At 45.7% G+C, this 17,067-nt stretch overlaps 1 protein-coding gene across 1 annotated transcript in view; it reads right to left on the bottom strand.

Moving 5' to 3' along the window:
* Positions 1–7,694: 7,694 nt before the first annotated feature.
* The window catches only part of pkd2 (polycystic kidney disease 2), a 913,849-nt gene continuing 904,476 nt past the window's right edge, over positions 7,695–17,067 (bottom strand). Inside the window, exon 16 of the mRNA XM_051928127.1 lies at positions 7,695–7,706. The gene's annotated coding sequence lies outside the window, so the exon portion shown is untranslated. The remainder of the gene's footprint in view (positions 7,707–17,067) is intronic.

Below are 17,067 nucleotides of genomic sequence, written 5' to 3'. Positions count from 1 at the left end.
GGAGCGTTTCTATAAACTTAATTTAAACTTACGTTTTACACCGTGCTTTGTTTCCCTTATGAAGATGCTTGTATGCTTCACTCGCTCCCTTCTCAATTGTTTAATGAATTTTTTGTTCTTCGCTGTTTGCGGCTCTTACTTCATTTGTCCCTACTGCATTCACAGTCTTTTCACGTGATTACGTGGGAGGCGTGATGACGTGACACTCAACTCCGCCTCCCATGGCCATCAAGCTGCCGTCCATTACAGTATATTGTCAAAAAAGAGGTTCCAGTTATGACCATTACGCATTGAATTTCGAAATGAAACCTGCCTAACTTTTGTAAGTAAGCTATAAGGAATCAGCCTGCCAAATTTTAGCCTTCCACCTACACGGGAAGTTGGACAATTAGTGATGAGTGAGTGAGTCAGTCAGTCAGTCAGTGAGTCAGTGAGTCAGTGAGGGCTTTGCCTTTTATTAATTAGTATAGAATAGATTATTAGTATTATTTTTATTATTATTATTACTATTATCACTATTGTTATTATTATTAATATCAATTCATTCATTATCCAACCTGCTATATCCTAACTACAGGGTCACGGGGGTCTGCTGGAGCCAATCCCAGCAAGCACAGGACGCAAGGCAAGAAACAAGCCTTGGGCAGGACGCCAGCCCACCACAGGGCACACACACACACCAAGCACACACACACGGGACAATTTAGATCACCAATGCACATATTATTATTATTATTAATGTTATTATTATCACTATTATTAGTATTAATAATATAAATATTATTAATATTAATATTAACATTGTTATTTTTATTATTATTAATGTTATTATTATCACTATGATATTATTAATATTATTATTAATTTTATTATTATTAATATTAATATTAACATTATTATTTTTATTATTATTTTTATTATTGTCACTATTATTATTATTATTATTTTTATTATTAAAGTTATTATTATCACTACTGTTATTATTATTATTAATATTAATATTAACATTATTAATATTATTATTATCACTATTATTATTATTATTAATATTATTATTATTATCACTTTTATTATTATAAATGTTATTATTATCATTATTGTTGTTATTATTAATATTAATATTAACATTTTTAATAGTATTATTATTAATGTTATTATTATCACTAATATTATTAATATTAATATTACCATTATTAATATTTTAATTATCACTATTATTATTATTGTTTTTAATGTTGTACCCTATAATTCCCTCCTCCTAATATTCCTGGTAAGTTGGCGTCTATCACGTGTCCTAAGATATTTTAGTATTAACTGTAAATTGTGACTTTTGATTATTATTTTTTTAATATCCCCTTGTCTTTTCCACTTTTTTTTCTTCCTCCTCCACAGAAATATGGCCGAAGATTTGTTCCTTACCAGCCATACCAGCCTTACGCGCCATACCAGCCATATTACCCCATGCCACCTCCCAGCACCGGAGTGAATCCAATGAGCATTCTGCCACTTCTGCTGCGCCGCTTCTTGACCACCACGACTCCCACCACGACTCCCACCACTACGACCACCACGCCAACCACAACAACAGTCAAGGTCTAAGATGCCCCTCAGCCCGGCTCGGCGCCATCTTGTGCCCGCTCATTTAAACACCATCTTCATGTTGGCTCTTTTTCTTGTCTGTCTCTTCAGCAGCTTAATTAAATAAAACTCTTGGTGTCGCACGTCTCTTGTTGTAAAAAGTCTTTTTAATCAGAGCCTATGAAATGGAGCCCAGTGTGCCAACTGGCCCTTGATAAACTCATTAAGTGTATCTCGTTCTGGTAAGTTTGAGACATGGCAGGATTTTCATGGATTTTCAGGCCATTCGCCCCACCAAAGCTCACCGGTCCTGTCCACTCAACTCCTCCAAATTATCATCAAGTTGAGTTTTGAGGGTCCCTAAAGTCCTGCTGCCCACCACACTACTTGGTCGCTTATTACTCCAAGTATCTGTGGGTCTCTGTGTGTGAAGCAAAACGTCCTCATGTTTGGGCGACAGACGTTTCGCCTTCACAAGTTTCCAGCTGTGTCCTTGATGAACTCATTTTAAAGTCACTGTCACTAATGGCCTTCGTCATTTTAAACAGTTCAGTCAGGCCTCCTCTTCCTCACTGTAAAGGCTCAGCTCTTTTCATCTTCCCTCATAACTTGCCCCCTGTAGCCCTGAATCAACAACAGCAATAACCTTTACTGCCATACCACGCTTTCACACAAACGGTGGAGCTCAAAGTGCAAAACAAGATGAAGAAAGGAGAAAGAAAAATATAAAGATAAGATCAGGCAAAGTGATGAAGAATAAAGTAAGGACTGAAAAAAAAACAAAATCTGCAGGCCACAAGACCACCGAGCCCCCACTGGACACTCAACCTGAAATTAATGATCTCAATCAGTCCTCATGGCTTTCAAGCTCACTTGGAAGAGTTTGATGATGATGATGATGATGATGGTCATGTGGATCTCTGGCCTTCAATCCATCAATGTAGGGATGGCATGGTGTCCTGATCAGCTGGTGGGGGCACAGAACGACACCACAGAACAGCAGAGAAAGTAAGGGTTAATACGGATTGTGGAGCCACAGAAAGAAAATGATAATCCATCCATCATCCAAGCCACTATATCCTAACTACAGGGTCACGGGGGTCTGCAGGAGCCAGTCCTAGCCAACACAGGGCACAAGGCAGGAAACAAACCCCGGGCAGGGCGCCAGCCCACCACAGGGCACACAAACACCAAGCACACACCAGGGAGAATTTAGGATCACCAATACACCTGCATGTCTTTGGATTGTGGGAACCCACTCAGACACGGGGAGAACATGCAAACTCCACGCAGGGAGGACCCGGGAAGTGAACCCAGACGGGTCTCCTAACTGCCAGGCAGCAGCGCTACCCACTGTGCCACCGTGCCACCTGAAAATGATAATTCAAAGCACAAACAGAATATCAGGGTCACACTAAAATGAAGCTCTGAGAGAGCCTTGTGACAATGACGGGGTTATCAGTTTTAGAAAGAGCTCCACCGTATTAGTCAGGTGACTTTCTCTCAGTGAACTCGTCTAACAGATTTTAGCCGCGTAACAGCAGAAGGCCGCCTTGCCACTTCTATTAAGTTCTTAGAACTGTAAGCAGACCCTCATTTGAAGACCTAAGGTTGCGATTTGGAGTGAAAGGTGACAGACATTCTGAGCTATGGGATGGAGTGAGATGATTTAAAGGTTTTGTCAATTCAAAATGGCACCGGTAACCAGGGTAGTGACGCCAAGACTGGGGTGATGTGCTCAGATTTTCTTTTCCTAGTTAAGATTCTGGCCGCTCCATTCTGCACTCGCTGTAATCGATTGTTGTCTTTTTTTGGGTGGTCCTGAGAGGAGTGCGTGACAGTAATCTAATCAGAATCAGCCCAGTCGCTCTTCTCTGGACCTTCTCTTATGCTGCTATGTCCATTTTGTAGCCTGGAGACCAAAACTGCCCACCATACTCCAGATGAGGCCTCACCAGTGTGTTATAAAGCTTGAGCAGAAGCTCCTGTGACTTGTACTCCACACGTCAAGGCGCTATATAACCTGACATTCTGAACACCGTCTGGCAGTCAATAGCTTAGAGTCCACTATGACTCCTAACTCCTTCTCATCAGGTGGACTCTCGATTATCCAACCACCCATTGTGTATTCACACCTCACATTTTTACTTCCTTTGTGTAATTCTTTACATTTACTGACATTAAATTTCATCTGCCACAAGCCTGACCAAGCCTGTCTGCTGTCCAAGTCCTTCTGTGATGATATAATGGATTCCAAATCATCTGCTAATCCACCTCTCTTGGTATCATCTGCAGACTTCACCATCTTGTTCTTTATATTCCTATCTAAATCATTTATAGATATCAAAAACATCAGCGGCCCCCTCACTGCCCCCTGCTGGTCGCCACTCTTAACATCACCCAATTCTGATGAGGTTCCTCACACCATCACCCTCTGCTTCCTGTGTCTGAGCCAATTCTGCACCCACACCCTGCACTGCCACTTCTTTTAGTTTGATGCCCACCCTCTCATGTGGCACCTCATCAAATGCTTTCTGAAAGTCCTCATCAATCATCTCATCTGCTCCACTCTGGTCGCATCCTTTTGTTTCCTCCTCATAGAATTCCAGCCTGTTAGTAAAACCCGACCTCCCTCTTCTGACCCCATGCTGACTGTCCTGTCCTTGCCAGGTGTTGCTCCATCTTCTCCTTAATAATTCCTTCCATTAATTTTCCTGTGATGCCCGTTAAGCTTACTGGCCTCTAGTTGCTCTGATCTGCCCAGTCACCCTTTTTATATAATTGGATCATGTTTGCCATCTGCCTCGCAGTTGAGAGACCTGGGGACCTGGGTTCGCTTCCCGGGTCCTCCCTGCGTGGAGTTTGCATGTTCTCCCCGTGTCTGCGTGGGTTTCCTCCCACAGTCCAAAGACATGCAGGTTAGGTGGATTGGCGATTCTAAATTGGCCCTAGTGTGTGCTTGGTGTGTTTGTGTGTGCCCTGTGGTGGGTAGGCACCCTGCCCGGGATTGGATCCTGCCTTGTGCCCTGTGTTGGCTGGGATTGGCTAAAGCAGACCCCCGTGACCCTGTGTTTGGATTCAGCAGGTTGGAAAATGGATGGATGGATGGATTTTTGCCATTTTGCAGTTCCTTTGGGATTTCCCACTGGGCAGTGGAAAGTCCAAATGCACTTGTACTGGGTGGCGGGTAGACGACTCCACCCGACATGAGTCACCAGCAGGAAGGCAGCCCATGAAGGAGAAGTGAACCTCTGATTCAAAAAACCTCAAGGAAAAATCTGGAATCGGAGTCCCTGAGGTGGTTCTATACCCTCGTTCTGGTGACTCCTGTGATGCCTTGGATCTGTGAGTGGGATGGCAGTGGGCATGCGATATGAGCAACTACAATAGTCCAGCAATTCACTTACACCTGCAACCTGGAGAGGGCGCTCCAGCTTCACCCACGGCGTTGACACAACGTATGGAATGTATGGCGTATGGAAAATAAAAAGTCACGTATTGATGAATTAGCATAAGTAGATATAAAACTTAGTAGGATCTTCTAATAAGCCTTCAACTTAATGTGAACTTTAACACAAATCAGGGAGGCCAAGTGTGACAACAGAAGTCTGAAAGGAGAGAAAAGAAAATGAGTGAGGAATTGTGGGAGTGGGGGCGGAGCAAAACACAGCAAGAACCAATCAGGAGCTGCGCTGATGAGACTCAACTGTTTAATTAAATTATCACTCGGTGAAATAACGGAACAGCGAAAAGAGAACGAATACACGGAGAGGAGGATGGAGGTTTGCTTCGGCTTTAAACCTGAAGTTGTGTTTCCTCCCAATGAGGAGGCGTAGCTGCGAGAATTAAAGGATTTGTTGTTTGGTGAAAGTGAAGTGGCTGGCATGTAGTGCGGGCAGGGGGGTTGGCGAGCGAATCGAACAGGTGGCAGAGCCCCCTAGTATGTATGTTTATATAGAATATATATATATATTAAAATGTACCAAGAAGTTATATGTGATTTGTTTTGTTTTTTAATAATATTTTCATCTTGTTTAATTAATCCATGATGACGCTGAAGTACTTGAGGCCTTTGATGATTTCGTGTTGTTTGCCTGGCTGTCTGCTCGGCTCGTTTTTAATTGTCATTAATAAAATACAATGAAGGGGGAAATAAAATGAAATCAACAAAAGAGAGTTAAGCATTTCAATCAAATAGGAAAAGCAGAAATATTTCTAAATGTCTTATAAATGTAAAATCCTGCTGCTGTGCCCTCTTAATGTAAAATAAGAGAAGAAAGAAAGAAAGAAAGAAAACCTCCCAGCTAATTAAATGAGCTCCGTGTCCGTGCTATCAGGTGTTGTCACCGATTAGGAATCTGCTGGGAACAAAAACCTGCAGCCTTGGGGGGTCCACAGGACCGAGTTTGGGGAGCACGTTAAAGTAAAGCTGGCTGGAGCTCCAAAGGACTTGGAAGAGACGCCCGGGACCCCCAGGATATGGAAGCTGCTTTAAGGCACTGCCTCCCCCGAGACACTAGATGGCGGTGCCCCCAGACTCCCGCAGGGCAATATGGGACTTGGAGTTTGTCATCTCAGCCCTGTTGGGTGCCATGGGTACTGCCAGGGGGTGCTGTGGAGGACGCATATGGAACGGGGTTTTCACCTGACTTGGAAGTGCTGGCAGACCACGTGGGCAGAAGAGCGGAAACACTTCCGGGTTGGCCGGAATGAAAAGGACCACCTTAAACCCAGGCGAGGAGTCAGGGGGTTGGGGGTGAAAGACAAAGCTTGCTGGGAGGTGTGGAAGAGAAAAGAAAGAAAGAAAGAAAGAAAGGATAAATACAGTGGGTATAGAAAAGACCCCCCCCCCTTTGAAATATTCCCATTGTTTTTCACTTTAGACCCTTTAATGTAAACACACACTGAGATTTCTTGCCAGCTTTACTTACTCAGTGCCACCTCTAACATCCAAGTGACAGACGTCACAGTTACAGTTCAGAAGAATTATAAAAAAATCAAAAACAAGAAATCCTGAGATGAATAAAGGACCCCCCCAATGTCCATGTCATTTTGTTGACCCCCCCTTTTCCTTTAATGACAGCCCTGAGTCTGTTGATTCTTGTCTATCAGCTTGGCACACCTAGATTGAGCCCACTCAGTATTTGCCCCCCACTCTTCTTTACAGTTTAACTGTTTAGGTTCGGTCACATTAGATGGTGAGTGTTGGTGGTCTGCTATCTTCAGATCTTTCCACTGATTTTCACTGTGATTTAGCTCTGGACTCTGACTGGCCACACCAGGACATTCACTTTTTTCTCCTTCAGCCACTGGGTGCTCAGTTTTGCTGTGTGCTTCGGGTTGTTGGCGTGTTGAGAGGTGAACATTCTGCCCATCTTCACCTTTCTGGCAGAGGGTAGCAGGTTTTCCTCCATTATCTGATGGTATTTTGCCCCCTCCATTTCTCCTTCTCCCCTAACGAGAGCCCCAGGCCCCCCACAACAGGTTGCTGCCCCCTCCGTGCTTTACTGCAGGTATGGTGTGTTGTGGATGGTGAGCTGCATTGGTGGACCGTTTGGTGTCGAGGCCAAATAGTTTGTTTTTGGTCTCCTCTAACCAGTAGACCCTTTTCCACTTGGCATCAGAATCTTCAAGGTGGCAAAGCTCAAACAAGCCTCAATGTGGCCTTTCTTGAGAAGTGCGACCCTCCTGAAGAAGTCACAATGCACACCATTAATGACCAGTCTGTGCCATCAAATCCTCTAACTCCTTCAGAGTGGCCATTGGCCTCTTGGTGGCCTCTCTTGCCAGTTTCCTCGTTGCTCTTACATCCAGTTTGGAGGGTCCTAGTCGTACCAAACACTTCTTTATGATGGACTTTACTTTACTCCTTGGGATTGATAAAGCCTTTGAGATGTTTTGGTCTCCATCTCCTGCCTTATGTCCGTCCACAACTCTGTCCCTGAGATCTTCTGAAAGTGGCCTGTCACCCGTAGTCAGTTGTGTGCTGTCAGTGGCACTGCCAAGGAAGGGAATGAATGAGCCAGGAACAGCTTCACTAATCTCACTCATTACAAGTGAGCACAGTCAGGAACCACAATGGGCATGGTGGGTGGGCACTGACACCTGATGGAGTTTGGGGGGGGGTCCTTTATTAATCTCAGGATTTCTTGTTTTTGATATTTTAAAATTCTTAACTTCAACAGTTAAACTGTAAAGAAGAGTGGGGGGGCAAATATTGAGTGGGCTCAATCTAGGTGTGCCAAGCTCATAGAGCAGAATCACCAGACTCAGGGCTGTCATTAAAGCAAAAGGGGGGTCAACAAAATGACATGGACATGGGGGGGGGGATCCTTTATTCATCTCAGGATTTCTTGTTTTTGATTTTTTATAATTCTTCTGAACTGTAGCTGTGACGTCTGTCACTTGGATGTTAGAGGTGGCACTGAGTAAGTAAAGCTGGAAAAACATATGAGTGAGTGTGTGTGCTTACAATTAAGGGTGTAAAGCAAAAAACAATGGGAATATTTCAAGGGGGGGGGGGGTCTTTTCTATGCCCACTGTATGTGTGTCGCTCATCTCCTTGTGGCTGTGAAGAGTTTATAAAGAATGAACGACCTCTTGGTGTTTTTCACTTGCGCCCTCAGTGTCTGTCTGTTGGGTTTGAGGAGCGACGGCGCCCTCTAGTGGCCACAGAGTTTCACAGCTGATTATTGAAGCCCAGGGGCAGATGCCAGTGAGCCCAAGGCCGTCTGTTTCCATTCCCAGCAGCTAAGCCCCGTGTGTGGCTGCTTGCCACTGCCAATGGGTTTGCAGGCTTTCACACTGGCACACTGGCACACATGTGTATTCCAGACAGCGTTTTTCAGTTTTTATGTCAATGCTTCTTCATGAATCATTAAAATCACAAATCAGGTTACAGCAGAATGTGTCAAAGTAGCTTTAAGCTATGTAAGAATTCAACGTTAAAGGCTTCCAAGCAGTCAGGTAGCACCAGGCTCATCCGCCTGCAGCTTTGCCCTTATCAGTGAAGTTGCGTGCTGCCAGCTTACCAGCATGGCCACTGCGGTTGGGAGACGGGCTCAAATAATTGTCAGACCACTGACAAACCAGTCTGGCTAAAGAACACCTTATGACATCACTTCTGGTTCCCACCCCTCAAGGCCCCACCTCCAGATGATGTCACTCCAATCCCAGAAGGCCACTTTCTTGTTACATCACTTCCTGCTGTTTCCTTTTCTATATGCCAGCCCTTTCTGTATTAGTCCCTTCTATGCCGGACTCAAATGGGGACGGTCCCCAACTCTTTGACTTTGTTTTTGTGTGTTTTGTGATTTTAGCCTCAGGAGATGTCAGAGCAACAGATAATCATTAACTGAATCGTTCAGTGAGCTGCCAGTTTGCCCATGTGGGTCCTCCTGAATTCCAACTTAATGGTAAGAATTGACCAACCAACAGGCCACCAGTCTTTGACAGCCCAGAATTAGGAATGTCAGAATAGAGGGGACGGGTGATTGGGTGATGCTGACCTCCAGGTGGCAAATACGTCCTTCAGGACCCCCAGTATCTGTCATGGGGAAAGTGTAGATTGGGGAGGAAACTGTTATGGGACGATCTACAGTGAGGAAGATGATTACAGGGCAAGAGTATCGTTATGAGAAAGGCTACTGAGTGAGGTCATCGTCATGAAAAGAGCAGCTGATGGTGGGGAACGGTGGGGAGCAGATTGTCATAAATACGAGGCTCCCCCAGAGCAGGGGGCCCACTTCATTGGACTGAGACGGGCTTCACTTGATCTGCAATGGTTTCCTATTCCTGTACACTAAACTCTGTTCTGACTGCCTATCTCAAGACTCTGAAAAGGCTTTCTGCACGCCAAAGCCACACACCATCCCTGTCCTGACGCTCTGCCACCCTCCCTCTCTGGGCTTGGGAGAGCAGGGCAGTGGAGTCGTGTTCTGTGGCGCGACAAGTCGACATTTCAAACAGGTTTTGGGAAGCAACAGCCGTCATGTTCTATGGACCAAAAGTCAGCGTCTGTCATGGTAGGGCGGCGTGTCAGCGTCCGTGGCATCTCTAAGGGCACCATTAATACAGAAAGATCTGCAGCAACATACGCTGCCATCCTGATGCCAACTTTTCCAGGGATATCCCTGCAATTTCCAGAAGGACAACGGCACAACACACTCTGGTGGTTTGGAGCGTCAACACACACACAGAGCACGGCCCCCTCTCTGGTACTGCAGGAGGGTCTCGTGATTCTTGTGCAATCACTTAGGGGGTGTGGCCCTGAAACTGGCATCACATGACATCCTCAGCACCAAGACATATAAAGGTCAGCGTCGTGGGTAGCAGGTTGTCCGAGACCGCGGCTTTTATCTCTCAGAGTGAATCATAGGGTGTGGTGGTGGCTACCAAGGGTCTCCTTGGTCATTAAATTCTGGACGGAGTTTCGATCAAGCAAAATTTTTGCCTTGCACTTTAGTAAAATATTTATTATTCTTGCTGATATACGACCCTTAGTGATTATGTGATGTTGTCACGACTAACGTTTTCTGTCAAATCTCCGTGTGTTTCTAAATCCTGCTATGTATGCATACACAGTGTAATAGACGGCCGGGACACCCATAGACGCCCTGCGGTGGGCGGGCGCCCTGCCCGGGGTTTGTTTCCTGCCTTGCACACCTGTGTTGGCTGGGATTGGCTCCAGCAGACCCCCGTGACTCTGTAGTTAGGATATAGCGGGTTGGATAATGGATGAATGGATGGATGGGACGCCCATAGAAGGGAAGGATGGGAGAAGGCAACCACTTTGGGACAATACCTCCCCCAAGATGTTAGATGGTAGCTTCCACGCAGTGTAGTGGTCCCCCAGATTCCCGCAGGGCACCATGGGACATGTAGTTTTATACCACAGCCCTGATTGGGTATCATGGGTGCCGCTGCAAGAGAACCTGGGGAGTCAGATTTTCCTCATAGCCCAGAAATACAAAGTCATGAGGATGGAAGCCCTGAAGTACTTCTGGGCTGATTAAAGAGCTGGGATTCTCCATCTGACCCGGAAGTGCTGGCAAGTCATGTGGGAGGAAGAACAGAAGCACTTCCGGGTCAACATTTATTTAAGGGACTGCCGAAGACCCAGCAAGTGAGCCTGAGTCGGGAGGAGGTGTGGAGGAGAAAAGAGAGAACAATCATATGTATTATTATTATTATTATTATTATTACTTTCCTGTGCATTGTGGCTGTGGTGCTTGAAGGGCACTATATAAGATGAAAAGTTGAATAAATATCTTCTTGGTACTTTTAACCTGCGTCCAGTGCATCTGTCTGTTGGGTTTAAAGGGGCAACAGCGACCCCTAGTGCCCACAACAGATAATACGAAGGCATGGCTGTGCAATTCAGACAGTGGTGGTCCTGACCCGTGTGCTACATTATCAAAGACCTGCATAATGGATGAATGGGGGGAGACCCCGTGTGCCAATCTTCAGTGCCCAGATCCTTAATAAGTGACATTAGAAACACCAGGGGTGTGACACGGGCGGTAAACACTCGACTGGCACCAGTGTGTTGCAGTCCTCAGAGTTGACATCAGTGCACATTTTGTAAATTACAAGGTAAACCATCGCATAACGTGTGGCTGGGGTGTTCTCAGCATGGAGCAGCATTTCCCATTGTGTCCCATCCTCTCTGGAACTGGGGGGTCATACAAAGGGTCTGGATGAGACATTGGGACCACTGATGAGCCATCAGCTAACCAGAAGGGCAGCCCGCGGAGCGCCTGGAGTTTGTCGGCGTGGGGTTCTGTAGGTGGCCAGCGGAGCTTTATGTTTTGCCGAGTCCCGTCGTTTCTCTTCTGTCTCAGAATGGCTGAGAGTTTCTTATCCTTTTGAGGCTCACACAGTCGCACCACACAAAGAAAGGCCTCGACTCTAAAGGAGTCCATTTGCTCAGCACTTTATTTATTTACAGAATTCATCTTTTTGGCAACTTTTACAATGCCCACTCACATACAGCAGTCTGCACGTCTGGCGCAGGTTTTTTTTTTTGTTATATATGAATATGGTGCACTTCAACAGAAAGCATAGATCTGAAACATTTCATAGCAGGAGTACACAAATGAGGAGTCAGCCGACTGAACAAATGAGCCTGCTGGCCCCACCATAGGCACCCAATGCACTGAGGCGTCTCTTCCTGCCCGTTTAAAAGATGCTTGTATTTGATGCCATTATAGTTTGGCAGGAGTGGCGGCGGGGGCAGGGGCAGGGGGGGCGGGGTTAGCTGCGGGGGCAGCGGGGGCGGGGTTAGCTGCAGGGGCGGCAGGGTTAGCTGCGGGGGCAGCGGGGGCGGGGTTAGCTGCGGGGGCAGCGGGGGCGGGGTTAGCTGCAGGGGCGGCAGGGTTAGCTGCGGGGGCGGGGTTAGCTGCGGGGGCAGCGGGGGCGGGGTTAGCTGCAGGGGCGGCAGGGTTAGCTGCGGGGGCAGCGGGGGCGGGGTTAGCTGCGGGGGCAGCGGGGGCGGGGTTAGCTGCGGGGGCGGCAGGGGTAGCTGCGGGGGCAGCGGGGGCAGGTTTGGCTGGAGCGGCAGGGGCGGGGTTGGCGGCGGGTTTGGCTGTGGCAGCTGTCGTAGTTGTCGTCGGGCATGGAGGTGGTTTAGGTCTTAGCCGATTAAGTAGGCGAGCGTAGAGTGAGAGATACCTCCCTCCTGGCATCCACGGTTGACGATAAAAACCCTGAGAAAAAAGGGAAAAGAAGGAATAATAAATCATTTCATCATGGCACAACTTCATCGCGGACGCCATCACAAGTGATAAGCAAAAGGCAAGCAGAGCTGGGAACAGAACTGGAAACGGCTTGTGTGTGACGGGCCAGTGCTTTAGCTGCTGATTGAATTCTTTCTGACGCACAAAGGTTTGGAATAAGAACATCAGAACATTCGACACGAGGACAGGCCATTCAGCCCAACAAAGCTTGCCAGTCCTCTCCACTTATTTACATCACGTCGAGTTTTGAAAGTCCCTAACGTCTGACTGGCCACCACACTACTTGGTCGCTGATTCCAAGTGTCCGTCGTTCTTTCTGTTTGTGTGACATTTACCAACTGTGTCCCCGTGTTCTTGATGAACTCATTTTAAAGTCACCGTCTCAGCGCAAAAGTCTCGTCTCGCGGGACTTGAAACAGATCTCTCTCCCAAAATGTCTTGTCGCGTCGAAGGATTTTTTTCTATAATAGAGAGACATGACATGGATTGCCAGTCCATGAAGCTCGGTCTAAGAAATGTCTGCTCAGCACCTCTGACATTACACCTGGAAGAGACACGCAGTGAAATGTCTGCTTAAACGATCTCATCACTGTTTCCGTGAGAGGCATTAGCTCTCTGGAAATGTGTTCTTTTATATTGCGGCGTTTTAATTAACCTGAATTATAAATTATTATAAATTAATAAGGTATTATCCCACCCAGCATGCAATGGCGGTTACAAGCTTACACGACAAGTTAGGATAATTCTAGCTCTTTATTGACGGCTTTACGCAGCATTACAAACGGGAAGCTTATGGCAGACATGTCAAGCCTGTGGGTAGCCTGACCTATGCAGCCTGCCATCTATCTTCGCCACGCTGAAAGGATTTTAGCCTGACAGAAGACAATCTTCTGCCCGGCCTCGGACGGAAGACATACTCTTCCACCCGGAAGCTTCAAAGTGTTGGCCGTAGGTGTCCATCCTTATATTCAGTTGCTCCATGGGCAGGCTCTTGGCTCTGATCCAAACAAGGACAGGACAGGATTCAAACCCCACCTTCAAACATACAGGAATAGCACAATGCCCATATACAGTTCCCATTCTCCCAACAAGGAACGTTTTCTGTGCTGACAGAAGACAGAAATATACACTAGTCTGTCTTTAGGCTGACTATTCAATTCTCCAGTTGTCTGTGGCTATCTAGTCCTGTGCTTGGCTCGGCAATTCTAAATACTGAAGCTGTGCCCTGTGTACCTATACTTGGTCTGCCTGTATGAATGAATCTATAACAGTGGGCACAGAGAACAGTGACATTAAAATTAATAACACATAGTATAACAATCACACACTGCAGTTCACAAGGATACCCTAGCAGACCACTCAGTACTCCCCGCTTCCCCCAAACTTGTACGCTGTATGAAACTCCTGGGCAGCCCACCCTCCCACTACCGAGACCCTCAAAACTCCAATGGTGACCCATTGGCCCTACACTGGTGAGCCGCACCTCCGACTCCCAAACATTAACTGTAATAAAAAACGATGAATGAAACAAAACAGCAAAAAGTAGCGGAGCTGATAACGGATGGGCTACAAGCCCTTCAGCCAGCAGTCACACAACTGGGGCACATTTAAAACACGTGGAGATCTGTTCTTTGTCACCTTAACCCTACTTACTTAACCCTTAACCCCTACCTTAACTACTGTAGCTAGTAGTAATTAAAAGGAAATTACCATTCAATGAGTAACAGCAATACATGTAACGATAGACTTAACAATATGGCAGGATTCATAGACTTAACATAAATCCATCCATCCATTATCCAACCCGCTGAATCCAAACACAGGGAGCCAATCCCAGCCAACACAGGGCACAAGGCAGGAACCAATCCCGGTCAGGGTGCCAACCCACCGCAGGACACACACAAACACACCAAGCACACACTTGGGCCAATTTAGAATCACAGATCCACCTAACCTGCATGTCTTTGGACTGTGGGAGGAGAACATGCAAACTCCACGCAGGGAGGACCCGGGAAGTGAACTCAGGTCCCCAGGTCTCCCAACTGCGAGGCAGCAGCGCTACCCACTGCGCCACCATGCCACCCCTTAACATGAATGTAAAATTAAATTGTTGGCTTACCGGAAAGGAAAGGCTTTGAGCCACAAGGCACAGTAAAATGACAGCATTCAGTTTGCACTTCATTTTCCTAGGAGAAATAAAAAATGTTCAGTTTACGGTTTTGTGAGCCATTGAAGCGATACATGAATATCAGCACTTCGGTAAATGACCAAGTCGTCCAGCCATTATACAAATACACGCAAATTCAAAATAACACGGGCAACCAGTGTGGCGCCGCTAAGGCTGGGGTTACAGTTTCTTTTCTTGTTTTTTTTTCACTCACCAACCCTCGTGTGGGCCCTACACGCTCGTCCTTTCCCGGATCTGCTGCTTGTCGACGAATCGCGCTGTGCTTTTGGATGAACACGAATATCAACTCTGTCTTTGATATCTCCGTCTTTCAAAACTATTATCGCTGACAATTCATCACATGTTGGTTTATTATAAACGTGAGCGTGATGTTTCGCATTCATATAGAAATCCAAGAAAACTTCTTTGTCCGTGTTTTTCAGATAAATTTCGTGTAAAGTGCGATACTTTTGGACGTATGGATTTGTGTCCATTATTGGCTGTAGAATTTCTAATACGTCCGATCGTTTAACTTTTTCGATTCTATGTTGCATCGCTTCTCCGTGATCATAAATATACACCTGACTGAATTGTGGTTTCTTTAATTGTTGCAGGACCACAGATTCTCATAGCGTAAGGTCCAGAATCGTGTAAATCTACGTTTGAAGCACTGAATGATGCGAACACGAACAGATTATTGTAGAGTCAGATGTCTTGCCTGTAGTGTTTGTGGATTTCATTTTCACCAAACAGCAAATCTTTTATTTCTCGTGGATACGCCTCTTCATTGGGAAGAAATGCTACTTTTCCCTGATGGTAACATGAATTAGACCAGCAGTTCTCAAATTTTTCCATATGTGGCGTAATTTCGCTATTCGCAGGAAAATTTTAAACTTGTAGCGGTGTAGCGGCAGCGAAAAATATAGGAATAAATTTTATTAGGGTTTCAAAAAAACGTTAGGGGGGCGCAATTAGAACTGTTATGAAAACTCGGCTGCGGTGGGTTGGCACCCTGCCGGGGTTTGTTTCCTGCCTTTTGCCCTGTGTTGGCTGGGATTGGCTCCAGCAGACCCCCATGACCCTGTGTTCAGATTCAGCGGGTTGGAAAATGGATGGATGGATGAAAACTCGGGTCGCAAATACTTAAAGGTTGAGAAACGCTGAATTAGACGATCTACAAGTCTGCAACCTAAACTTTAAAGCCAAATAATCGCTACATACTTCTGTCCATATATTCGATCTCTTTTCGCTGTTCCGTTATTTCACCGAGTAATAATTTCCGTTTGTTAGCGCCAATATGATTTTTACTATCAGTTTTTTGAGACTTTCAAATTTTCCTACTTTCGTAATCTCTAACCTGCTCTGCATGTGTACCGCACCGACGTTTTTGGACCTCTACTTTGTCTTCTACTCTTTGTCTTTTATTTCCACCCCCTGCTTGGACCCGTTAGGTTTTCAGTTCATCTCTTGGCACAAAATCTCATCTTGTGGGATGTGAAATTACCTCTCTTAAAATGTCTCATCTCGTCCCAAGATTTCTTTATATAATAGAGACATTAGATTGTTTGGTCCTGCACTTGAAGTCACTGCAGCTCATTTCTGTCTTTCCTATGTTGTCCTGTTACTGGGGCATCACTCAGGGCACACAAGTGGGTACACGTCGTGATGGTGACCACTGAGCCCGTGGCCTACAAACAACACGAGGGCTGGCACACCGTGTGTTGGTAGAATGGAGTCACGGCTCATGTAAAGGGCGTGCTCGGTGGCATTTGAACTCGTGCCATCACAACGTATAGTCCGTCTACTCGGGCACAAGGCCCCAATTCAAAATATCTTTGAGCTGAAATGAAAAAAGGTTTGATGTTGAGCAACATACCTGCTTGAAGTAGATTGCAGCTGAGGTGAGGAAAGAAGATGTTGGATTCTGAGAAGTGCATGTTAAACCTTTATTTAAAGTTACAGCCAGCCAATCAGCAGGTGAGCCACACCCCCTTTGTGGTGAAACACAGTATTTCCACACAAGACGCATTATGAAAGAGAGCCAAGAATTCCACAATACGGGAGACCGGGAAGGAAACAACACGAGAAACAATGACTCACTGCTGTCAATGGCAACAGTACCAGTGGCATTTGGGCATTAACGGCCAGCGGGCACAGCCCATGAGATTCATACAGTAGGTGTAAAACAAGTCCTGAACTTCCCTCCGTCACTTAAATTCTCCCCCAAATGTTTAGAATGAACCCCAGCCATGGAAAGCTTCCTTTAAAGCAAAGGTTAGGCGTAGTGGAGATTGAACCCTGAAGGGTGATGTACTGGCACACGGATTCAGATATTACATTTAATTTAGACAAGTCGTAATCCAGTCCGGCTATATCTCTGATAAAACAGATCTGCTAGTTTTATTAATATACAGTGCTAACAATAACCTGAAGATCTTAAATTTAATTCAACCATTCCCAGAATCTAATAAAATAAGATTTATAGGTACCAAGGGTTCCATACGAATATCCACTGTCCGTTATCTTTAAAATTCTGACTTTGAGGTAGGATATCTAAATATTTTATTTCAAAACAAGATTTATTTA

The sequence above is a fragment of the Erpetoichthys calabaricus genome, chromosome 5 (assembly GCF_900747795.2).
Source record: "Erpetoichthys calabaricus chromosome 5, fErpCal1.3, whole genome shotgun sequence".
Taxonomy (NCBI): domain Eukaryota; kingdom Metazoa; phylum Chordata; class Cladistia; order Polypteriformes; family Polypteridae; genus Erpetoichthys; species Erpetoichthys calabaricus.
The sequence above is the reverse complement of the archived record's forward strand: the minus strand, read 5'-3'. Positions and strand labels throughout refer to the sequence as shown.